The sequence below is a fragment of the Capricornis sumatraensis genome, chromosome 4 (genome assembly GCF_032405125.1).
Source record: "Capricornis sumatraensis isolate serow.1 chromosome 4, serow.2, whole genome shotgun sequence".
NCBI classification, from domain to species: Eukaryota; Metazoa; Chordata; class Mammalia; order Artiodactyla; family Bovidae; genus Capricornis; species Capricornis sumatraensis.
Genome location: NC_091072.1, coordinates 155,716,687 through 155,742,021, shown reverse-complemented (window position 1 = coordinate 155,742,021; position 25,335 = coordinate 155,716,687). Strand labels below are relative to the sequence as shown.

The following is a 25,335-nucleotide window of genomic DNA, read 5'->3' as shown; positions in this document are numbered from 1 at the left end:
TCGATATATTTTAAAGACTCTCTCTGCAAATTATATATATAGGCCATTTCTCTCACTAACTGCCCCCGAATCCCTGAGTTCCCAACAGGAGCTGGAAGTGATATCACTAATCTGGGCAGGCAGGTTTTTCCAGCTTCCGGTTGCTATGGGAACCTTCCTGAAAGCAGCCATCTGGGAGCTGGCTGAAGCAGCCAGGTCACTCACTGGTGGCCCTGCTGTTGTCACAGGGGTACTAAGAGGCAGAAACTTGAATAACAAAGAATATACTGGAAGCAGATTAAAACACGTAAATACAATTCTTTTTTTTTTTTTGCAATTCTTAAAATTACCTTTTGATCCAGTAATATTCTCCTGGAAACTTATGTTAAGGAAATAATTCAATAGAAGCAAAAAAAGTATGTGCATGAAAAGGTCTACTTCAGCATCATCTATACAACAAAAACACAAGACCAATTTATACGTCAGATAATATGGGAATTAATAAGATCTGGCTATACTGACACTGTAAAATGTGATATAATCATTTCATATTCCAGTTACGGACTTCTGCTTCTGGCCAAGATGGAGCTATAAGGAACTGGATTCACTTTCCCAACCCGAACAGCTAAAAAGCCAGAAAGATACATGAAACTATGGCTTCCAAACACTGGACGACAGGCTGCACAGGACAGTGAAGCCGGGGAGAGACAGAACAATTGAGCTGAGCTCTGTGACCACCTGGAGAGAGTATGCAGTCAGGACTGGGCACCCAGGAGGGCCGAGGAGCTGCTGAGAGCTAAAAGCCACCAAAGCAGCCTGAATATGTAGAACAGAGACCTGCAGAGAACTCCAGAAATCTGCGGACAGCACCCTCAAATCTTCATGTGAAGTGTGTGTGTCTGTGTGTGTGTGTAAGCGACCCAAGGTTGGGAAGAGAGCCACCTGCAAGGAATGTGAGGAATAATACCTAAAGCTCACCCTACTGAGTCATCGTGATTATATTTTCCTTTTCAGAAACTGTGGAAGGAAATTCACTTAAATTTTAAGAACTTTTCATCTATGTTCATAAAGAAGGCTTGATTGTAGTTTTCTTTCCTAGTTAACACCTTTCTTGGGTTTGCTATCAGGATGGTATCTGCTTTACAGAATGATTGGGACTTAGTCCCTCTTCTTCCACTTTAAGGAAAAGATTGTATAGAAACTGGCATTATTTCTTCCTCAAATGTTGAAATAAAATCACCTATCAAGTCTCCAGTGCCTGGAGTTTCCTTCATGGAAAGATTTTCAACTACAATTTTTTAATAGAGAGAAGGCTATTCTGATTATCTATTTCTCTTGAGTGAGCTTTGATGGTTTGTGTACTTTCAAGGAATTTTACTATTATCCAAGTTGTTGAATTTATTGGTCAATTGAGTCCAAAGTATGCAGAAGAAAAAAACAATAAAGATAACCACAAAATCAATACAATAGAAAACCAAAAAGAGAGAAAAATCAATGAAACCAAAATCTGTTCCTCTGAAATCAATAAAATCAAACTGATCAGACTGAACAGGAAGACAAGACACAGATTACCAGTATTACCAGGAATGGAAGAAGATACACTACTATAGGCCCTGTAGGCATTAAGAGGGTAATAAAATAATATTCTGAACAACTTTTGCCAGTAAGTTCTACAATACATAAAATTAATACCATCACGACCAAGTAGAGTTTATCTTGGGAATGCAAGATAAATTATTTAATATTTAAAAATCATTGTAATTCAGTATGTCAACAGACTGAAAAAGAAAAACTATATGATTATCTCAATAGATACAGAAGAAACATTTGACAGAAGTCAACATCCATTCATGATAAAAACTCTCAGTGATCTAGAAATAGAGGACACTTTCTTATCCTAATAAAAGGCATCTACAAAAATCCTACAGTTAATATCATACTTCAGATAAATGCCTGAATGCTGTCCCCCTAAGACTGCGAACAAGAAAAAGATTCAACATAATTCCAATCAAAATCCCAGTAGGATATTTTGCTAAAACTGACAAACTGATTTCAAAAGCTAAATGCATAGGCAAAAGAATAAAAATACTCAAAATATCAATAATTTGGAAAAGCAGAAAGTTGGAGATTTCACACTACCTGATTTCAATACTTACTATAAAACTATTGGGTTGACCAGAAAGTTCATTCAGATTTGTCCACAATACGTTACGGAAAAACCTGAATGAACTTTTTGGCCAACCCAACACATGGCGTACTGGGTGACACTGGCAAAAGGAAGGACACACAGATCAATGGAACAAAGAGGCGACCCAGCAACAGACCCATCCACGTGGTCAACTGGAGTTATGAATTGATTTGTGTCCCCCATAAAAAGGTATGTTGAAGTCCCATTCCTCAGCACCTCAGAATATGACCTTATTTGGAGAATGGGTCTTTGCTGATTTAACCAACTTAAGATGACCTCATTAAGGTGAGCTCTAATCCATTATATCAGAAAATGAAGATCATGGCATCCGGTTCCATCACTTCATGGCAAATAGATGGGGAAACAGTGGAAACAGGGTCAGACTATTTTGGGGGGCTCCAAAATTACTGCAGATGGTGACTGCAGCCATGAAATTAAAAGACGCTTACTCCTTGGAAGAAAAGTTATGACCAACCTAGATAGCATATTCAAAAGCAGAGACATTACTTTGCCGACTAAGGTCCGTCTAGTCAAGGCTATGGTTTTTCCTGGGGTCATGTACGGATGTGAGAGTTGGACTGTGAAGAAGGCTGAGCACCGAAGAATTGATGCATTTGAACTGTGGTGTTGGAGAAGACTCTTGAGAGTCCCATGGATTGCAAGAAGATCCAACCAGTCCATTCTGAAGGAGATCAGCCCTGGGATTTCTTTGGAAGGATTGATGCTGAAGCTGAAACTCCAGTACTTTGGCCACCTCATGCGAAGAGTTGACTCATTGGAAAAGACTCTGATGCTGGGAGGGATTGGGGGCAGGAAGAGAAGGGGACAACAGAGGATGAGATGGCTGGATGGCATCACGGACTCGATGGACGTGAGTCTGAGTGAACTCCGGGAGTTGGTGATGGACAGGGAGGCCTGGCGTGCTGCGATTCATGGGGTCGCAAAGAGTCGGACACGACTGAGCGACTGAACTGAACTGAATCCATTATATCTGATGTCTTTTAAAAAGGGGGAATTTGGACACAGATTTAAGAGAGAGATGATATGAGAGATGGAAGAACACCATGTGGAGCACAGGCTGGATCATGGTGTAATAAGCCAAAGAATGGCTGGGGTTACTAGAAGCTGGAAGAAACAAGGAGGGATCCTCCCCTACAGGTTTTAGAGTGAGCATGGCCTTGCTGACACCTTGATTTCAGATTCCTGGCCTCCAAAACTGAGAGACAATATTACTGTTGTTCTATGTCACTCAGTTTGTGATACTTTATTATGGCAGCCCTAGGAAAGTAATTAATTTTCAACAAAAATACAAATGCAATTCAGTGGAGAAAGGACAGTCTTGTCAACAAATGGGCCTAGAAAAATCACTACAAAACTTCTAAAAGAATGGACTTCCCTAAATACTCCAGTGGTTGAGAATCTGCCTGCCAATGCAAGAGACACGGGTTCAACCCCTGGTCAGAGATGATCCCACACGTCATGGAGCAATTAATCCTGTGTGCCACAGCTGTTGAAGCCTGTGCACCCAGAGCCCATGGTCTGCAACGAGACGCCTGTGTGCCGCAACTACAGAAAGTCCACACACAGCTACGAACACCCAGTGCAGCCAAAGAAAAAAAAAAAAAACTTCTGGAAGAAAACAGGAGAAAATGTTTGTGACTTTGGTTACACAAAGATTTCTTAGCTATTACACTAAAAGCATGATATATAAAAGAAAACCTTTCATTAAATTAGATTATCAGAAGCCACAGATGGTAGAAAATATATTCATATCACACATTTGATAAAGAACATGTAACCAGAGTATAAGGAATTCTCAAAACTCAGTAAGCTAGAAACAAACAATCCAACTTAAAAAAGAAAATGGGCAAAAGATTTGAACAGGAGCATTACCAAAGATACAAAGATGATAAACATCCAAAAAGATACACAACACCCATGAGTCATTAAGGCAAATTAAAACCACAATGAGATTATTACCACACACACACATTAAAGTTAAATTAAAAATCAAACCACCACCACCACCTGACAATATCAAGTGCTGATGAGGATTCAGAGCAACTAGAATTCTCACTTATTGCTGGTGGGAATGCAAAATGGTACCACAATTTTAGAAGAGTGTTTGGCAGATTCGTATAAAGTCAGACATATACTTAACCATATAACCCAACAAACCCATGCCTAGGTATGTTTATCTAAGGGAAATGAAACTTTTGTTTACACAAAAACCTGTGTGAAAAGGTTTGTGGCAGCTGCGACTGCCAGAATCTGAAAACGCAAATATCCTTTAACTGGTGAATGGATGGATAAAGAATTGTGGTACATCTATGTAAATAAAAAACTACTGAACACTCAACACAGATGAATTTTCTTTTTTTTTTACAGTAGGCCCTTGATTATCTAGTTTAAATGTAGCAGTGTGTACCCATTAACCCCAAACTCCCACTCTATCCCTATCCTCCAGTCTCCCTCATTCTCTAAATCTGCAAGTCTGCTTGTTTTGTAAATAAGTTCATTTGTATCATTTTTTTTTTAAGATTCTGCACATAAGCAATATCATGTATTTGTCTTTCTCCATCTGACCTACTTCACTTAGTATTATAATCTCCAGGTCCACCCAGGTTGCTGCAAATGGCATTATTTCATTCTTTTTTATGGCTGAGGAGTATCCATTGTGTATATAAACCATAGCTTTATCCATTCATCTTTCAATGGACATTTAGGTTGCTTCTATGTCTTGGCTACTGTAAATAGTGCTGCTATGAACACTGGGGGGCTTGTATCTTTTCAAATTAAGGTTTTCCCCAGGTATATGCCTCAGGAGTGGGATTGTTGGATCATGAAGTAACTATATTTAGTTTTTTAAGGAACCTCAATACTGTTTTTCCATAGAGGCTGCACCAATTTACATTCCCACCAACAGCGCAGGAGGTTTCCCTTTTCACCACACCTTCTCCAGCATTTATCACTTGCAGCCTTTTTAAAGATGGCCATTATGACAGGTCATATCTTTCTTCCTTCTCATAGTATTCATGGGATTCTCAAGGCAAGAATACTGAAGTGGTGTGCCATTCCCTTCTCCAGTGGACCATGTTTTGTCAGGCTCTGACTAGAAGGGACAGATCCTTCAGCTACTCCAGGAAGCCAGACAACATGCCTGGTGCCCCGGTTGCCCCACTGCTGGTTCTCGTTGATGATGCAACCTTCACCAGGTGTTGGCCAACATGCCGCCTGGGTTTTCCATTGGTCGTGTACAGAGGTGAGAGCTGGACTATAAAGAAGGCTGAGCACTGAAGAATCTATGCTTTTGAACTGTGGTGTTGGAGAAGACTCTTGAGAGTCCCTTGGACTGCAAGGAGATTCAACCAGTCCATTCTAAAGGAGATCAGTCCTGAATATTCATTGGAAGGACTGATGCTGAAACTGAAGCTTCAGTACTTTGGCCACCTGATGCAAAAAGCTGTCTCTTTGGAAAAGACCCTGATGCTGGGAAGATTGAGGGCAGGAGGAGAAGGGGATGACAGAGGATGAGATGGTTGGACAGCACCACTGAGTCGATGGACAGGAGTTTGAGCAAACTCTGGGAGTTGGTGAAGGACAGGGAAGCCTGGCATGCTGTAGTCCATGGGGTCGCAAAGAATCGGACACAACTGAGAGACTGAACTAAACAGCTTCATTGGAAGCAGAAGCATATTTTGGAAAAAATTAAGCTCTTTTCAGTCACATCTTTGCGAATACTTTCTCCCACTCCATAGGTTGTCTTTTCTTTTCATTTTATTTAGGGTGTTCTTTGCCATGCAAAAGCTTGTTTGTTTCATTAGGTCCCATTTGTTCAGTTTTACTTTTATTTCTTTTGCCTCAGGAGCTAATAAAACACTGGTACAATTTATTAGAGAGCTTTAATTTTTAATGGTGAGGGTGGAAGTCTAATTGTAGTGAGTTGAACTGGGAAGAGAAGAAAAATGGAGTAGATCCTGAAGATGTGATTTCAGCCATTTAAAATGTATTTAATACATACACGTTGAAGGTAATATAAAAAGACTATGCCTGGGTTAAGTGGTAGGAGTATGGGACTTACTCATTTTGATTTTATTTTTTTTCATTTTGATTTTAAATGTTCTCTTTTTTGAAAAAGTACAGAGGTATTGTGTTTAAAAATAATTATACCACATCAAAACATTTGTATACAATGTTTGTACACAAACATTTGTACATTTGAACATTTGTACACAAATGTTCACACCACCATTATTTAGAATAGTCCAGGAGTGGAAACAATTGAAATGCCCATCAAGTGATGAATGGATGAACAAAATATGGTATACCAATACACTGGAATTAAGCACTGACACGTGCCGACGTGGAGGAGCTCGCCAGGTTCCTCTGTCCCTGGGATTTTCCAGAGAAGAACACTGGAGTGGGCCATGTCCTCCTCCAGGCGCGCTTTCTGATTCAGGGATTGAATGTGCGTCTCCTGTGAGCCACCTGGGAAGGCCTGATCTATCCACACACTGGAATATATCATTCTTCCTAAAAACGAGTCACGTATTGACACATGTGCCAACATGGTTGAACCTTGAAAACATGCTCAGTGAAAGCAGTCAGTCACAAAGGACCACACAACATGTAATTCTATTTATATAAATTGCTCAGAATAGGCAAATCCAGAGACACAGAAGGTAGATTAGTGGCTGCCAGGGGCTGGAGGAAGGGGGAGACAGGGAATTACTGCCAGTGGATATGCAGTTTCTTTTGGGGTGATAAAGTATTCTGGAATTAGACAGTAATGATTACACAAAAGTGAATACACTGAAAACCTCTGAATTGTATACTTTAAAGGGTAACTTTTATGGTACATGAATTATATCTCAATTTTAAAAGACTACAGTTTAAGTGGCTTCCCTGGTGGCTCAGAGGTTAAAGCGTCTGCCTGCAATACGGGAGACCCGGGTTCAATCCCTGGGTCGGGAAGATCCCCTGGAGAAGGAAATGGCAACCCACTCCAGTATTCTTGCCTGGAGAATCCCACGGACGGAAGAGCCTGGTGGGCTACAGTCCATGGGGTCGCAAAGAGTCGGACATGACTGAGTGACTTCACTTCACGTCACAGTTTAAGTACAGAACACTGAGGAATAAGAACGCGTTCTCCTTGTGTTTTCTGAGGTCCACAAATGAAGCCTGAACTTACACCAGCTATGCAGTTTCTTGCCTTCCTCCTCCTCCTTCCCTGTCAATATTACTTATCACCTCAAGTATCCATCTTCAATGTTCATACAAAAGCAAAGAAAGCAAACGTGAAAAAAGGTGCAAACTATTAGACATAGTTTACCTGTAACCGTGAAAAGAACCCCTTTCTTTCTCATTTATAACTAACACTTCACTAAAACTGCTCAGCATGAATCTCACTTCTCAGCAGCAGCTGTGAAGTCAGGAACTCCCTGAGCTGCTAAAAGGTAAAGTCCATCATTTTTCAAGTTACTGTAACAAGACCTCCCTCAACGGTCTAAGTAATCAGTGGAAAAAGAACTGACAACACTTAGAGACCAGATTTTCAAGCACTTTTTTTTTTTAAGGCTAAACAAAATCCCCAGGTATCTGCCTTCACATGGGGCTGTAGTAGCTTTCCACTACAGTGATGTGAAATACTTTCCCTAAAGCAAAAGCTACTAAAAGCAGTTTAAAGGAAAAGAGATGCTTATAAACCAGGAGACCAGAAAAGTCCATCAATTTGCAAGACAGGCTTTAATGGGGAAGAATGCTGTTTCTGAATCTACTTGTACAGAAACGGCCCCTGTCCCTTGAGTTTTCTCCGCAGCCCGGACGTTTACTTGGCTTCCTGCCACCCTTGAGCTAGGGTCAGGGAGACACGGGCTGTGAGAGCCAGCAGCTCAGGTGCGCTTCTTCCCAACGCTTCTGGGCACTTGCTCTTTTCTACTGAGAACACGAAGGACAGACTTAAGTGGCAGTGGGACAAATGTAAGCTACAGATCAGAAGACTGTGTTTATGCTGAGGAATAAGAACGCGTTCTCAGCATAAACACAGTCACTGGTTTATATTCTGGGAAGGGAAGTTTGGGACTCTCCTCTGAGCTTTGTAATTATACTAACACAATGACATTAACAGAAATCAAATTTTAAAAAATTCTGCCACAACTTTGCCAATTCAATAAGTCACATTTTCTTCCTTCCTCTCCTCACTTTTGTTTTTTTTCTACACACATACACAGTTCTTATATTTTAGATTTTGAAATATTTTTCTCTACTGAACATTAAATTATCATTTCCCCAGTAATTATGCAGTCTTTGTTCTGTAATTTACTGATGTAGTCATCTTTTGATACAATATTCAGGCACCCAACAGCAACTTTTGTACTAAGAACAGTGTTGTGAGGAACTTAACCTTCGAAGATTTTTTAAAGTTAATGCATCTGTTATTCTCCAATTAAAAATAAAAATAAAATAATAAAATGTATGTGTTGTGCTTAGTCGCTCAGTCCTGTCTGACTCTCTGTGATCCCATGGACTGTAGCCCTCCAAGCTTCTCTGTCCATGGGGATTCTCAAGGCAAGAAAACTGGAGTGGGTTGCCATGCCCTAAAAAAGGTGTCTTTTCTACTTTATAGTGTCAGTTTTGTAAAACAGAAATAAGGACTAGATTAAGAATTACTGGCTAGAGTTTAATATGATGCCACTTGAAGCAAGGTAATTAACCTATTGACCCCTAAAGTAAACCTTAAATTTTATAATATTATAATAATAGCACAGTGGAAAATTACTATTTTAATAGTTGGCTCCAGAATGCTTCCCAGAGACAAGGTTTACCTCTGTTTGGGAAAATATTCTGATAAGCTCCTTAAAGGTGGAAGCTAAACCCTGAAGATGCAGATTACAAAAGGAGAGATCTATTAATTGCCTAGCAAAGGAAATTAATGGCAATTTGGAGGTAGGGGAGAAGAGAAAATAGGGGCTACGGAGGGGAAGGGACAGAGTCTAGGAATGGGTAGGAGCTGCATCCTTCAGGACAGAGCAACCCACAAGACAGTATCACGCTGCAAGTCTGGAAGCAGCGAGGCCTTGGGGGTGGGCCAAATGCCTCTTAAGAAAAGGGCAATCCAAAATCCAATATAAGTTACAGTCTTAATTGCAAGGTATCGTCCCTTTGTCTTCCATACCTTCAGTAAAGCCTGTTCTACTCATAAGATCCTTAACTGTGGGGGAAATCAAAGAAAGGTATGGAAGTAGGGACAATAATGAAAACCTGGTGAAGGGTGCTGGCTTTCTCACATAACAAGGGATACAGGACTTAGGCCCATTTTATTGACACTTCAAGATAAGTGATTTAGACTGATAATGTAATTCAGGTTTTATTAGCTTATTTCTTTGGCATATAAAGTAACTACTTTTATATAACTTTTATTTCTGTGAAAACACAAGCGATACTTCAGCAATACTGCAGAGTTTAGCTCCTGGCTCTACAGTATTGTTCCCTAACCGTAAATGAGCGCCATCAGTGGGTCTCCAACTGCAGAGCATATTAGGATCACCTCATGAGAAATGCTGGGCTGGAAGAAACACAAGCTGGAATCAAGACTGCCGGGAAAAATATCAATAACCTCAGATATGCAGATGACACCACCCTTATGGCAGAAAGTGAAGAGGAACTAAAAAGCCTCTTGATGAAAGTGAAAGAGGAGAGTGAAAAAGTTGGCCTAAAGCTCAACATTCAGAAAACGAAGATCATGGCATCCGGTCCCATCACTTCATGGCAAATAGATGGGGAAACAGTGGAAACAGGGTCAGACTTTATTTTTGGGGGCTCCAAAATTACTGCAGATGGTGACTGCAGCCATGAAATTAAAAGACGCTTACTCCTTGGAAGAAAAGTTATGACCAACCTAGATAGCATATTCAAAAGCAGAGACATTATTTTGCCGACTAAGGTCCGTCTAGTCAAGGCTATGGTTTTTCCTGTGGTCATGTATGGATGTGAGAGTTGGACTGTGAAGAAGGCTGAGTGCCGAAGAATTGATGCTTTTGAACTGTGGTGTTGGAGAAGACTCTTGAGAGTCCCTTGGACTGCAAGGAGATCCAACCAGTCCATTCTGAAGGAGATCAGCCCTGGGATTTCTTTGGAAGGAATGATGCTGAAACTCCAGTACTTTGGCCACCTCATGCGAAGAGTTGGCTCACTGGAAAAGACTCTGATGCTGGGAGGGATTGGGGGCAGGAGGAGAAGGGGACGACAGAGGATGAGATGGCTGGATGGCATCACTGACTCAACGGACGTGAGTCTGAGTGAACTCCGGGAGTTGGTGATGGACAGGGAGGCCTGGCGTGCTGCGATTCATGGGGTCGCAAAGAGTCGGACACGACTGAGCGACTGAACTGAACTGAACAGAGGGCTTCTTGCAGTGTGGGAGACCCAGGTTCAATCCCTGGGTTAGGAAGATCCCCTGGAGGAGGGCAGGGCAACCCATTCCAGTATTCTTGCCTGGAGAATTCCATGGACAGAGGAGCCTGGTGGGCTACAGTCCATGGGGTCACAAAGAGTTGGACACAACTGACTTCGCTTCAGAAGGCTTCTTACGACCCAGGTCGCTGAGGCCCACTCCCAGAATTTTGATTCTGCAGCTCTGGGTAGGGCTTGAGAAGTTGCTGGGTGATACTGGTGCTGCTGGTCCGGGAAATGCACTGTGAGAATTGCTGAAGTCCACCTGTTACAGTTTTCTTGAATTTTAGTTCAGATGTGCCTCCTCTAATGCCTTCCCCTCCACCTTCCACGCCCCATTCCTTCTTTCTCCAACAGAATGCATCACTGTATATACTACTATTGCTGTTGTTTCCGTCGCTAAGTCGAGTTGGACTCTTTTTGCGATCCCATGGACTGTGTAGCCCAGCAGGCTCCTCTGTCCACGGGATTTCCCAGGCAAGACTACTGGAGCGGGTTCCCATTTCCTTCTCCAGGGGATCTTCCCCACACAGGGATCGAACCTCAGGCTCCTACACTGGCAGGCGGATTCTTCAGCACTGAGCCGCCTGGGAAGCCCACAGCCTACTGTTTCCTATTTCATGCTGCAGGTGTATTGTGGTTTCTGGATGTACTCCCTATCTGATGCAGGACAGAGCCCAGCGCCCGACCTGTGACAGGGAGCGGACTGTTTGATGAATGGAGGCGACACTAAACTCCTGGAAGACTCCCCACAAACAACAAGCTCCTTTTTACGTTCCTGGGCTTGGCCCTTTCTGCTCCTGCTGCTCGTAATGCCTCCACTTCACCTGACTTTTCATTACTCAAGGCTCTGCTCAGGCATTTCCTCCTCCAGGAAGCTCCCACCACCCACCATGCTTCTGGTCTGTGTCAGATGCCTATTTTTCTCTAATATAACCTATCTATATCATATTTATCTTAATAATAGCCACCATTCACTGCAGGCTTTCTAATCCAATAAGCAAGGCTGGATTAAAACCTTTAGAGGCTCTTTGGTCTAGCAATTCCCACTCCTGGGAATTTATCGTATACTTAAGAAACGTGACTCATACAAAGTAACTCCCTACAGCATGGTTTGTGGCAACAAAACTTTAGGTGGTAAAATATTAGAAAATCTAAATTTCCATCAGCAGGGGACCAGTTAAATAAACTAGTACATCTATATAACGAAATAGCGTGCAGTTATGAAAAAGGATGGGTTAGCTATCTGTGCAACGATAGGGAATGATCTGTGAGATACACTGCAAAATGAATAAATCAAGCAGAAAAACAGTGAGAGGAATGGTAAATAGTTGTGCAGAAAAAGGGAGGAAATTTCCACATAAATTCAAGGCTGTACGTGAGAGGGAGGAACTAAGTAGCAGATTTTTTTTACTTAGTATCCTTTTGTACTTTTGAATTCTGAACCATTTTAATGTGTTACCTATTTAAACAAATAGGGCTTAACATTAAAAAAAGACCTTCATATAGCCATAGAATAAAAAAGATTGGGGTGCTCCCTATTTAATTCAACATAAAAAATGAGTATGAGGAAGTTCAACAATCCTCACAATCTTTTCCAAGATGACTTTTGCTATATTAAATGAAATGCCCAGTGTCACGTTCTTTCCATTTTCTGTCTGTCTCTGCTTTATTAGTGCTCAGCACAGGCCTGGTGTACTAAACGGTCACCCCAACACTGCTGCTGGGCATTAGATCCACAAAGACATTTCAGTTCTTACCACACGTGATCTCTTAGTAGCAGTAGCATGCCCTGCAGTAACCTCTTCCTTCCTCCTGAAGCACTCGCTTTCCGGGGTCAGTGTCATAACCTCAGGGCTTCCTCTGGTCCTTCCAGCTCTCCTCCTTAATTCTCCTTTCCCAGCTTCACCTCTGCTGCTTCTTAAGGTGCCTTAATGGTCGGTCCTAAACCCTCCCTGGTTCCCTGCACCCTCGTTTACTCTTGGCTTCATTTAACATCTACAGACAGATGATGCCAATTTCTATCCCCAGGACACCTTCTCTCTGAACTTCAGGCTGGCATGTCCAGCTGCCCACTGGGTCACTCCTCCACATCCTTCAAATTTACTACACTCCACAACTAAGTTGTCAGCTCCCTTGGAAACCCTGCCTCAGGAAGCTGGCATCACTGCATAGCCACCACTCCTTTCTCCAGCTGGACCTGGGCATCGAGGTCCATGGAATCCCAGTCTCCCCACCTCCACCCTCCACCTCTGAGGCCTTTCCTGATGTTTTCTGAAGCTTCCTTTTTCTCTTCAACCTGCTGCTGCTTTTCAGTTGGGGCTGTGGTCATTCTTCCCCGTCACAGTTACTGTAAGACTTCCACAGGATCTCTCTCTCTAGGCTTGCCCCCTGCCCTCCACAGCCCATCTACTCTCTACCTTGCACAGAAATCTTTTTAAATGCAACAATTTCCTTCTCCCCTTTAAAACTCTTTCTTCCCTCATATTTTTCGGGAAAAGCCCACATTCGTTAACTTGACTTATGAGACTGCATGACCTAGCAGTCCCCACTGACCATTCCAGCCTCATCTCTCACCCCTTGACACTCATGTGATGCTCTGGCCATAGCACCCTTCTTTCAGACCTCAGAACCCACCACTTTCTCCTGGGGCAGGCTGCTAAATGAAGCAAGTACCAAAATATGGAAAGAAAGCCAGAAGACTTGAGCCCTATCGAACATCATGATAAAGCGGCTAGTGGCGCTAATCTAGAACTGGCTCCCCACTTCTAGTCACCCCAATCATGCTTGTTGAAAACACGCTTATTATTCACACTATTCTTCATCTGCCTAGTGAATAAACACATCCAAAATTCTCAGCTGCCTCCTCCCAAACTGGCATTAGCAAAAGAGCAAAACGACCTAGGAACCAACCCCATTCTGCACTCCACTCCCACAGGCTTACAGCTGGGCTGCTTCCTCATCCCTGAGTCAATATTTTCTTTGTGAGCACAGTTAGTGTTCCTTTAGGCAAGATTTAGGCCTGACTGCACAAGGTAGAGATCAGACTGAAACAGAAGAGGGAAGCAGGATCCTCCCTCCAGAATTCTGCAAGTCTAGGCACACCCTCCCTTTCCTGCACAGCAGCACCAGGTACCGAGGCTTTCCTGTGCTGACTCCACACCAGGCCCATTCTCTCCAGGTCCTTCTGTAAACTAACCATCCAGCGTCATCTGGGCACTTCCCTGGGTACCTCCCAGGATCATTCCCCTAAGATTTACGGCCTGGAAGCACCTGGACTGTGGCAAGGAAAACAGAAGCAAAGTAGTGCATGGATCTTGTCAGTCCTGCCACCAGGGCTGGGGAGCAACACCCGCCTTAGAAGTAAAATGAAGTAAACTAATGGGTAGCTAACCTTAACTCAACATTCAGGTAGCTCTAGAAAAATGTAGACAAGAGTTTTTGAGAAAAATACAGCTCCTTGAGGGCTGATTGGCAAAAAAAAAAAAAAGAGGGGGACACACAAAAAAATATAAAGCTTTATATTAACATAGAAGCTTAGGGCACTTAAAAGGAACAAATCATAAATATAGTTAACGAAATCTCTATTCCTCATATAATCAAACCACAGAATTCAAAAAACTAAGTCACTTATTTGGCAATACCATCTATATCATTACTGGGAATTTTTCATTTGCAGAGATGAAAACACCTCCCTACTAACTTTGAAGTATGGTAATCCACTCCTATGTACTTTGTGGCAGTCAGCAGATGGAGGTCATTGGAGGGGAGAGAGAATGAAAGAAAAATAACATTTGTTAAGCATTTACCCAAACTTGCTAAGCACTCTTCATTTTAAACTTGAGGAAACCAGGGCTCAGAGAGGTTAAGCATCTTGCATCAATCATCAGTGAGTCAGAAGTGACCCCTACATGGCCCCTCTCTACCACACTGACTAGCACAGCTGAGTCACCAATTCAGCAGCACAGTGTTCTGGGAAGACCTTGAAGCCACTCGTGTGTTAAGAACATGCACCTTGACTTGGGCATAGAGCCCAGGGGGAGCCAGGTGGGGTCAAAACATGACATTTGTTGAACTGTACTAGGAAACATAAATTTCTTTTTTCAAAGCTTTTTTTTTGGTTGCACCATGAGGCCTGTGGGATCTACTTCCCAGACCAGGAATCGAATCCATAGCCCCTACAGTGGCAGCATGGAGTCTTAATCAGTGAACTACAGAGGAGGCCCGAGAAACAGAAATTTTTGTGAAAATTCCAAATTCAATACAAATTAGGAGAGAATCCCCATACTACAATCTGCACCTACATTTAGAGATCATTAGCTTCTTTAGTACCGGGTGTGGGACAAACACTCTTAAAACAGAGTCAGGGATGATGGAGTTAGAAGAATCCTTTGCGTTCATCTCCCTCTTTTTTCAAAAGAGAGAAACTGCGGCCAAAGAGGTCAGAAGACTAATTTAAAGCCATGCAGTAGTGACGCAGCTGGACCAGAAGCCAAGTCTATTTCCACTACCCCACCTCAAACAGAACCAAAAGCTTGGGAACAACTTGGAACAAGCAAAATGGACTGCACTCAGATCAGCAGCAGCATCACGGGAAATTCTGGGAAAGATGTCAGAGGAAGCCGTTATCCTGCTGTTGTAAAACATCCGAGTTAGGCAGACCATACCTGTCTTGCCTTTAATGGCCTGCTTTCCATGAAATAATCTGCAATGTTTTTGGCAGCTCTTTATAGCTCATCCTTAATACTGCCGATTTCAACAACCAGGTCCATATACTAACTCCTACATCATAGGAAATGACACGACCGTGTTGAGCCGACGCTGACAAGCTGGCCTTGTCCAGCTCCACACAAGTCCTCCTCAGGCTCTGCCCACGCTCCTCTTGTCATGACCAGGAAACGAGCTACAGGAGTTACTTATCTTCGCTGTTGCTCAGAAACTTCGTTCCTCTTTAGCTGACCTGGCGGATGCTTCCTCAGCCTCTCCTATGTTTCTCCAGGCCCACCACCGCTCCCTGCTGCCAGCCTTCACAGAGCTGTGGTCACTAGGCTTCCTCAACTGGGCGTCCTCCTTCGCCCAGTCAGCACTGCTCCGTCTTTTCACCTTTTCCTCTTTCACTCGTCCTCTCCTCTTGGGGGAAGAAGCAGCCTCCCTCTCTTCCCAGGTTGACTCCTCCAGCCACAAGACCTTTCAGTCCACCTCCTTGACAGCATCTTCCATCTCTCCCTCCTCTCTGCTGGCTTCACGTCTGGTGCACACCGTACTCAGATCTCCTGCATCCTTAAGTAGAACAAGGCACAGCAAAGCCGCTCTCCCTGGGCCCACTCAAGTCTCCGACTTCTCTGTCTCTTTCTCCCTGCCTCACTGCCATAGTTTCAAAAGCAGAATAGAATTCTGCTCCCATGCCTCACCAGGCAGCTCATACTCGAAGCTTCTCCTCTTACCGCCTAGACTTTCTAAGGTTTCCAGTGGTTTCCTTGTCACCATATGGAATCCTCTTCCTTTGGGCTCATTTCCTTAAACTCCCTGCAGCATTTGAATCTGCTGACCTACATGGGTTCCTTGAAGCTGCTCTCCTAGGATACTGACTACACGGGTTCTTCTTCTCTACTTGCTTCTAGGCAGGCTCCTCTTCCTCCAGACTCCCCCAAAACATTCCCCAAATCGGTCTTCTCTCTTTTAATCCACTCCTAATGGATTACTCCTGGGGAATCCATTTCTGTCCCTATTGGGGATTCAGCTCTCACTGCCATACAGATAAGCTATGAATCTCTATCTGTAGTCATGACGACAGTCCTGCTATCTCCAACTTCCTGCTGTTGGATGACGTGAGCTGACTTATCCCATAACACAGCAAATCTGTATTTCTCACACAAATCTATTTTTATTCCATCCCAGATGATTCTTTTGATTTTCTCTAGTTCTTCAGGACACTCATATTCTAACTTTAGGGTAATTTCTGGCTCCTATGTTTCTTTTGTTCCCAGCACTGATTGAGTTGCAAAGTCTATTGATTTTACCTTTAAAATCTTTCTAGGCATCTCTTTCCACTGCCATGACCCAGACCCAGCCACTTTTCAGAGCCACTGTAAAAGTCTCCTAACAGGTTTCTGTGCCTCCAGACTCTCCATTCATCCATTCATGTTAAACACTAGACTAATATTTCCTGAAGCACAGCCCCAATTGTCTGGTTCTCTCCTCTTCTTCAGTGTTCCCCAATCTGCCTATTGGCTCAGCTCTTGTTTTCCCTTCACATACCCTCCCTGCTGGTGTCCATACTGCTTCCTCTGCTTAGAAAGCTACCTCCCATCTCCAAATGTCCACGGTCTACCAGTCTTACAGTGCTCAGCTTAAATGACACTTCTGTGAAACTTTCCCTAGTCCTTTCTCTCAACATTTATGTTCTGTGTTAAGGAACTATTCATTCATTCAACGTACATTTACTGAGTGCCAACTATGTGCCAGGCAGTGTTCTAAGTGATGAGCAATGATCAAAACGGATAAAAGTCTCTTTTTTCCAGGGTCTGGCATTATAGAGGGGAAACAGGTGATTAAAAAAATAAGAACCCACTGGACTTCCCTGGTGGTACAGTGGTTGAGAATTCGCCTGCCAATGCAAGGGACATGGGTTCAATCCCTGGCCCAAGAAGATTCTACAAGCCTCGGAGCAACTGAGCCCATGCGGCGCATTGAAGCCCCCGCACCCTAGAGCCTGTGCTCCCCAACAAGAGAAGCCACAGCCATGAGAAGCCCGCAGACCACAACGAAGACAATTCCCACTCGCTTCAACAAGAGAAAGCCTGCACAGCAGCCAAGACCCAGTGCAACCAAGAATAAATAATTTAAAAAAAAGAAACCACATTGAATGCCAGGTGATGAGTAGCACTAGAGTAAAATGAACCAGGAAAAGGACCAGGCGATTTCAAGAAGTTGCTATTTTAAAGCAGGTGTTCAGGGAAGGCTCAATGAGAAGGTGACATGAAGATGGTCAGGCACTGGGTGAAGCAGGGGTGTGGGGCGGAGGCAACAGGAAACCAGGCTGGCACTGTGGGGAAAGGCAAGAACCGTCTGTTCTAGAACAATCTCTAGGGCCCAGAGTCTGGAGACTTAGATTTCAATCACAGAATCATTGTCTCAGAGTTGAGGAGAACTTTACAGATCATTTAGAACAACTACCCATTAGATTATTAAACACCTTTATTACATCTCTCAGGTATCCATCTTGTCACCTCTTCCTCACCTTAAGTGGGCATAATACTAATATACAGGATGGCTGTGAAGACTGAGTTAATATATTGAAAATTCTTAGAACTATGCCAAGTCTATGGTAAATACCCAATAAACACTAGCTATTATTGAGTGGTGACGGTAGGAGTAATTACCCTAATTTTAGAGATGAGCAAAATGAGGCATTGGGAAGTTATATTACTTGTGCTAAGTTTTCAGTTTAAAGTGGTAGAGCCAGAATTTTAACTTTATTGTAGGTGCTAATTAATTACTACATCCTACTGCCTTCAAAAGTGGAACAAAAGGTGGTATTTGGACTTTAACCCTATAACCTCAAGTCACACAAATTAAGGATATTTACAAATGAAACTCAAACACAAGAAGAGGGAAATCATCTGTTGCTTCATGTCTTCAGAATATTAGCTGGGAGGCTAACTAGATGTCGAGGAAGGCCAGAACAGTTGTATGATTTTATTAAGGGGAAAAAAAATCTATTAGCCCTAACTGGAAATCAAGCCTTGCCCAAGAATAAGCCTGCTGATAACTGGGTTGGTGCTTTCAATCTCATTTCTCATGTTACTCTTACTGGTAAAGGTATGTAATGATTCCAAAGAAATTAACTTCCCAAAACAATTTACAACATTAGCAGAAAAAAAAAAAACCTACGTCACAAACAATTAGAAAAAGCAGAGATGTGTTTATAACTAGAAAAGAGGCATAATATTAGAAGTGAAAACACAGTTATCGGCTAACTGTACCTTCGGAAAAGAAGTGAATGTCTCTCTCCTAAACTGTGAGCATAAATCACAAGCCTAAATGTTCAGAAAGGGGAGGTGATTACACGTGTACTATTTCAAACAATGGTGTCTTCAAAAATCAGTTCTTAAACCGCACTGATGGCCGCTCACTGCTTCAGTCTCACTGTGCTGCTGGGAGTATGAACAACTCCCACGTGCTGAACAACATCCTATGAGGTATTCACACCACAAACATCTAATGACCACTGTTCCAGAAGAGAGGAGCGAGGTGGTGAGAAACAGGAAGCCCTGCCTCCACAGAGCTGACACTGTACGCAGGTATAAGGAAGAAATGAAGGCTCAGCTGCCAGGCCTGTCAGACTCGAAAGCCGACCCCGCATGTTTCAACTGTAGCATCTCACACTGGCGAGATACACCTTCTAAAAATCCACACCTGCCCATCCAGTCCTGACACCACTGTCTGCAACAACTTAGGCTTTCTCTCTGCTGGCAGTCCAGCGTCACCTTCTTAGTGAACTGTTCCTCCCCCACTCCCAAAAGCAAAGACTGCTTGGTCAAGGGTTAACATATACTGACACGTGTATGTCAGTATATCTCCCTCATTAGCTCCTCAACTCTCTCAGGACAAGAACCATATCTCAGCCTCTTTTTAAGCCTAGAAGATGGTACATACAGCAGGTATTCAATCAAAGGCCGAGTGGAGTTCATGAGAACAATTTCAATAGTGTCAATGGTGAAGGCCAGCCTGCAAGAAACTAAGGACTAAAGGGAAGAGAAGGACAGAGAGTTTGTTTTTTTAAGAACAAATCTAGAAAGGAAACAGATGGAGAAAGACAGCACTGTGAAGAAGTAACATGGCCACAGTAAAGGTGGCTTATTTTGTTTTTTAAGAATGAGAAAGATTTGAATGTATGTGTTGGTAGGGTAGTACAACGCAGTACAAAGAGCAGAGGTGTCAGCCTTAGAGACCTGAATTTGCATTCTGGCCCTGTCACTACATCTGTAGACCACTTAACCTCTGTATTTACACACATAACAAAATGACAGTGATAACACCTGTATCTCACTGTAACGGTTACAAGCACTAAGCAAACAGAAGACATTCAATAAGTGGTACTAGTCATTATGACCCTATGTGGAAGCCTGGACTCTGGTGCTCTAAACCTCCCACGTAGTCTGTGCTTTCACCCAGATTTCCTGTCTCACTTTACGTGTAATATGCGAAGGCAAAGGAACAGGGTCCTTATTCCTCCTGTGTGCGCCACCCTCCATGCTATTCCACTTCCTCGTGGACGGACTGCACGAGCTCCTGAATGGCTGCTGTGGAGAATGAGTGATGTCACCAGCTAAGGAAGAGAGACAAACTGCAGAATAAGCAGATGACACTGGCTTTAAACTAGCAAATGTACCAGATTTTGAGCTCCTGCCAAAATATTCATTGAGAACTGGGAAGAGAGAAACCAAAAACACAAAGACACAGAACACTGTTTAAGTTTCAAAGGTATCAAGGTGTCCCCAGCATCCACTCTGGGCACAGAGAGAAGGCAGTATGATAAAACATGATCCCTGAGGTCCTTTCTCAGTATTTCACTCTGATGTCAGATTCATTATAAGTTCCCCAAATCACAAGATTAGTATTTAAATAATTTTTGTTCACAGTCATTTATTTATTTTGTCATGCCACGCAGTTTGTGGGATTTTAGTTCCTTCACCAGGGATTGAATCCTGGCCCTCAGCAGTGAGAGAGTGGAGTCCTAACCACTGGACTGCCAGAGAAGTCCCCACAGCCAATTAAAGTTAATGCTCATGGATTGTGTTCACCTGTTACCTGTATCTGGTCAAGAGAAACACCCCACCTCAGCCCTCCCTCCCAGATCTCACATCCCCGGGCTTAACAAGGTATATGGAAGTGGGCGAAAGCCCAGGTTAATGTAATAAGTAATGATGAAAAGGCTAGAGGCACCTGGGATTATCAAAATATAGGAAAGATGTCTTTTATTACAATCAATTACCAGCCAATCAAGGACTACAGTAATAAACATGTTAAAAAAAGAAGATATAACTATCATTTAGCGTTCAAAGACAACTGGAAGATGGAAAAAAGATGAGGAGGAAAAGCAGCAGGAAATACATGTGTTATCTACAAACTTAATCACAATCACAAAAGCTACAAGTAACCAAGCCGAGGCTGAAAATTCAGTTTTTGTGAAACAGGGTCTGATTAGGAACTTGAATTTACCACGGAAGAATAAGAAAGAAGGGTAAAGAATATTCCAGACAGCTCTAAACATCTCACCAGAAAGCAAAAAAAAAAAAAAAAGGCCAGAAACCCACCACAGATCGCATAGGCAGCACAAGACTGGAAAACAAGGCAACAGTCATTCGTCACGGAAAAGAAACTTCAAATCATCCTTTCCCCCCATACAAAAAGCATCTTGAATCATTATTCCATGAGAATAATTTTCAAAATTCCAATCCTAACCACACAGGCTGACCCTGGATAATACGCGCCTCAGTTTCTCCAGTGTTAGAAAACACATAATAAATACAGTGAGTTCTGAGTCTGACCAGAATCTAAGCCTGTGTTCTGACCCCAGACCTGAATCTCCACGTCAAGTTACAAGTCACACCTGAGGAAGACTCTGCTGCGGTAAATGTATCCGAGGCTGCCGTTCCTTCAAAGAAAGGGGCCCCGGCGTGAGGCGCGGTTTCTGTAAATTGCTCCCAGCGGCGGGAGGGGATGTATTCGGCCTCGAGCCCCCAGAGCACTTCAGCTCGGACGCCGGGGACCCCCACCTCTCGCTGGGCCGGCTGAGGTCGGGGATGGGGGTGCGGGGTTCCCGACCCGGGAAGCCACCCCCGCCCCGAGCACCGCCCTCGCCTCGCAGGCCCCGCACCCGACCTCAGCAAGCCCGGGACTGGAGACCGCCGGCCTAGACCCCCACCCTGTGCGCCTGACGAGCGAGGGCCCGGCCGGCCCGCGGCAGCGCCTCCCGGCTTCTCTGCCCGTCAATCTGCCAGTCCGTGCGGCAGTCGGACTCTCCATAGCCCCCGCGTCTCCACCGGGGGTGCATGTGTGGGCTCCGGACCCCGCAGACCCAGCAGGTCGCCACCAGCCTCTCGCTCGGCACTCACCTACCCCGCGGGGGATGTCCAGCTGTCCCGCCGTCGCCTCCACGGTGCCAACCCTGCACTGGCTCGCGCGGCTCGGCCCCTGTCAGCGCTTGGCTGCGCCACCACGCACGCGCGCGGGGCCGAGCGGACGGTCGCGGGGCATTCTGGGGGCTGTAGTCTTTTGGGTCCGCTGGGCGGGAGCGGCGGCGGGGTCTGCGAGCCTCTGCACTCGCCACACCAAGCTATTTTCGAAGCCGACCCTGCGTTTTCCAGCGGGCAGTAGGAGTGGGAGGTGTGACCTTCGAAGCCCAGTTTTGGCTTGGCGAGGCACACTTGGCCTCCCGTCTGCACTGCAGCCCGAGGAGTTAGGGGAATATTGGGGTGGGTCTATGGTCAGGCTGTGGGACAGACGCTCCAGGGCTGTGGGAAGGAGCGGCTTACTTGATATTCATTTTCTAAATATTTAAGCGCCTTCTTTATGGGTGTACAAACACCCTGCTTATTTAACTTATATGCAGAGTGCATGATGAGAAACGCTGTGCTGGAGGAAGCACAAGCTGGAATAAAGATTGCTGGGAGAAATATCAATAACATATGCAGATGACACCACCCTTATGGCAGAAAGTGAAGAACTAAAGAGCCTTTTGATGAAAGTGAAAGACGACAGTGAAAAAGTTGGCTTAAAGCTCAACATTCAGAAAACGAAGATCATGGCATCCGGTCCCATCACTTCATGGGAAATAGATGAGGAAACAGTGGCTGACTTTATTTTTGGGGGCTCCAAAATCACTGCAGATGGTGATTGCAGCCATGAAATGAAAAGATGCTTACTCCTTGGAAGGAAAGTTATGACCAACCTGGATAGCATATTCAAAAGCAGAGACATTACTTTGCCAACAAAGGTCCATCTACTCAAGGCTGTAGTTTTTCCACTGGTCATGTATGGATGTGAGAGTTGGACTATAAAGAAAGCTGAGCACCGAAGAACTGATCCTTTTGAACTGTGGTGCTGGAGAAGACTCTTGAGAGTCCCTTGGACTGCAAGGAGATCCAACCAGTCCATCCTAAAGATCAATCCTGGGTGTTCATTGAAAGAACTGATGTTGAAGCTGAAACTCCAATACTTGGCCACCTGATGTGAAGAGCTGACTCATTTGAAAAGACCCTGATGCTGGGAAAGAGTGAGGGCAGGAGGAGAAGGGGACGACAGAGGAGGAGACGGCTAGATGGCATCACTGACTCAATGGACATGGGTTTGGGTGGACTCCGGGAGTTAGTGATGGACAGGGAGGCCTGGTGTCCTGCAGTTAATGGGGTCGCAGAGTCGTACACGACTGAGTGACTGAACTGAACTGAAACCAGTCCTAGACCAGTCTGACCCACTCTTAACATAATTCACAAGCCTTGGAAGGAGCCACAAATCGTAACAAATTGGTTGAGCTCTTTTGGGCATAATACAGTGAGGGTGTAGTCAGAGGTCTGCATTTCAGTCTATGAACCACGCTAACTTTTGGCTCACCCATAAAATGAGAAGGTGAATCTATGGTTGTTGCCAGAACTACTTGCTGTTTGAGAAAATGTTAAAGTATAATATGACTGAACAGTCCATGAAGGTAGCCGGGCCCATCTCCATTTGATATCTAGGTCCCAGCCGACATCAGGCTCTAGTTTAAAAAAAAATAAAGCACTTCCCATGTTTTACAAAGGTCACCAAAAGCTACAACAGAATTACAGGAATATTTTTCTAGAAACTTCACCCTACTTGGAAGAGAAAGACTACAATTTAGCTTGAGAGCTGATTATTAACCTAAGCTCAAATTCCTAAGGGTATTTCAAGGTGGGAATGATGCAGTGAATTAATGGGAACCACACATGAAGTCTACAAAACACAAGGCATTCTCAGTCATGACCTCATAGTATTATGCTCACTTTACAAAGCACTTTCATGTTATTCACAACACTCCTGTGGTCAAAGCGGGGCAAATTTTATGCTTACAATTTTACAGAAAACTTGGCTAAAATCATGAGAAGTGATAAGTGGCTGAAGAACTGCAGAAACAAGAGGGTCAACTTTAAAGTTATATGTGGATTTTCAACCACACAGAGGTCAGTGCCCCATGTGGTTCAAGGGTCAACTGTCCTTGGCCCTGGCACTATCCTTGTTACAGCTTTATGAAGCCCTGTCTGAGGGGTAACACTTTCCCATAGTTTTAAACTTCTCAGTGCCCTAGAGCCATATCAATGAAAGGCTACATCATTTGTGGATGGAAACTTGACTTTAGAAGCATTCGTGGCTCCAGGCTCCCTCTCAACTTCATCTGTATCTCCTTTGATAGGAACTTATTATTTCCTAGGAAACTCCCATGGGGAAAGTCCTGTCCTTACAAGAGGGGTCTTCAGTAGCTTCCAAGTACTCCTCTGAGGCCCTCCTGCCACACCAGCTTGCTCTGGGAGTCATTCACCTGGCCACAACTTCTGGCCCACTATGGAGGAGGAAGGCCAACTACCACCACAATATAAGAGAACTTTCAGTACAAAATAAGGCATTAGAATCTGAAAGGGCAGCTCTAACCGACTTTTCTAAGGCCAGAGGACCTTGTTACACAAGAAGATAGAGAGGGCCTCCTGTTTCGTGCCACCCAAAGGTCTCATTTGACCTTTTGTTCAATAGTCACCAACACATCATCTCATCCTCTGAAGTGCTCACGTTGAAATCGGGGCCAGAAATCCAGCTCAGTTCCTTCTTGAGTTTGTACATTTCATGATTGTACTTACCACCAGGGCAAATTACCACCCATACTTACCACTTAAACCACCCTCACTGCAACCCTCTCCAAAAAATTTGGCCTCTAAGAATCTTTCTGTACAGTACACAGCACTTAATAAGGTAAGCATAGGGTCACACCAGATCCAGAACTGAAAATCCATATTTTGCTTTTACTTCTAGTTATGGTGGTGCTAGTGGTTAAGAACCCACCTGCCAATGCAGGAGACGTAAGAGATTAGGGTTCGATCCCTGGGTCGGGAAGATCCCCTGGAGGAGGAAATGGCAACCCACTCCAGTGTTCATGCCTGGAGCATTTTATGGACAGAGGAGCCTGGTGGGCTGCAGTCCATGGGGTCACAGAGTCAGACACGACTGAAGTGACAGCACACACACACATTCAGAAACAGCCGAATTTTGTGTCTTTATCTCTAATAATCATTCCAGTATTTTTCATCTTTTTCCTTTTGGTTGCACCATGTGACTTGTGGGATCTTAGTTCCCCAACCAGGGATTGAACCTGGACCCTTAGCAGTGAGAGGGCAGAGTCCTAACTTACGGACCACTAGGGAATTATGAATTTCAGTATTTCTGAAATGTATCATGACTAAATATAATTTCTGCTCCAGATAGAGTCCTGGAACAAAAGAAGGTTATTAGATAAAAATTAAGGACTTTAATATATCAAAATTAGTTAATAACTGTAAAATGGTACATATGATATTAATAATAAGGGAAACCAATCAGTATATGTGGAAACTTTCTCTATTTTATATGCAGTTTTCCTGTAAATCTAAAACTTTTCTAAAATTTAAATAAAAGCTGCATTCAAAAAAAAATGCACAGAAACAAAA

The 25,335-nt window shown here is 43.7% G+C and overlaps 1 protein-coding gene across 7 annotated transcripts in view; it reads right to left on the bottom strand.

Annotated features, from left to right (window-relative positions):
• SGSM3 (small G protein signaling modulator 3) overlaps positions 1-21,829 on the bottom strand; it is a 35,264-nt gene extending 13,435 nt beyond the window's left edge. For 5 of the 7 annotated variants that reach the window (XM_068970391.1, XM_068970394.1, XM_068970395.1 and 2 more), the window contains exon 1: positions 21,739-21,829. The gene's annotated coding sequence lies outside the window, so the exon portion shown is untranslated. The remainder of the gene's footprint in view (positions 1-21,738) is intronic. The other 2 variants (XM_068970393.1, XM_068970392.1) reach the window with 2 other exon arrangements.
• Positions 21,830-25,335: the final 3,506 nt, after the last annotated feature.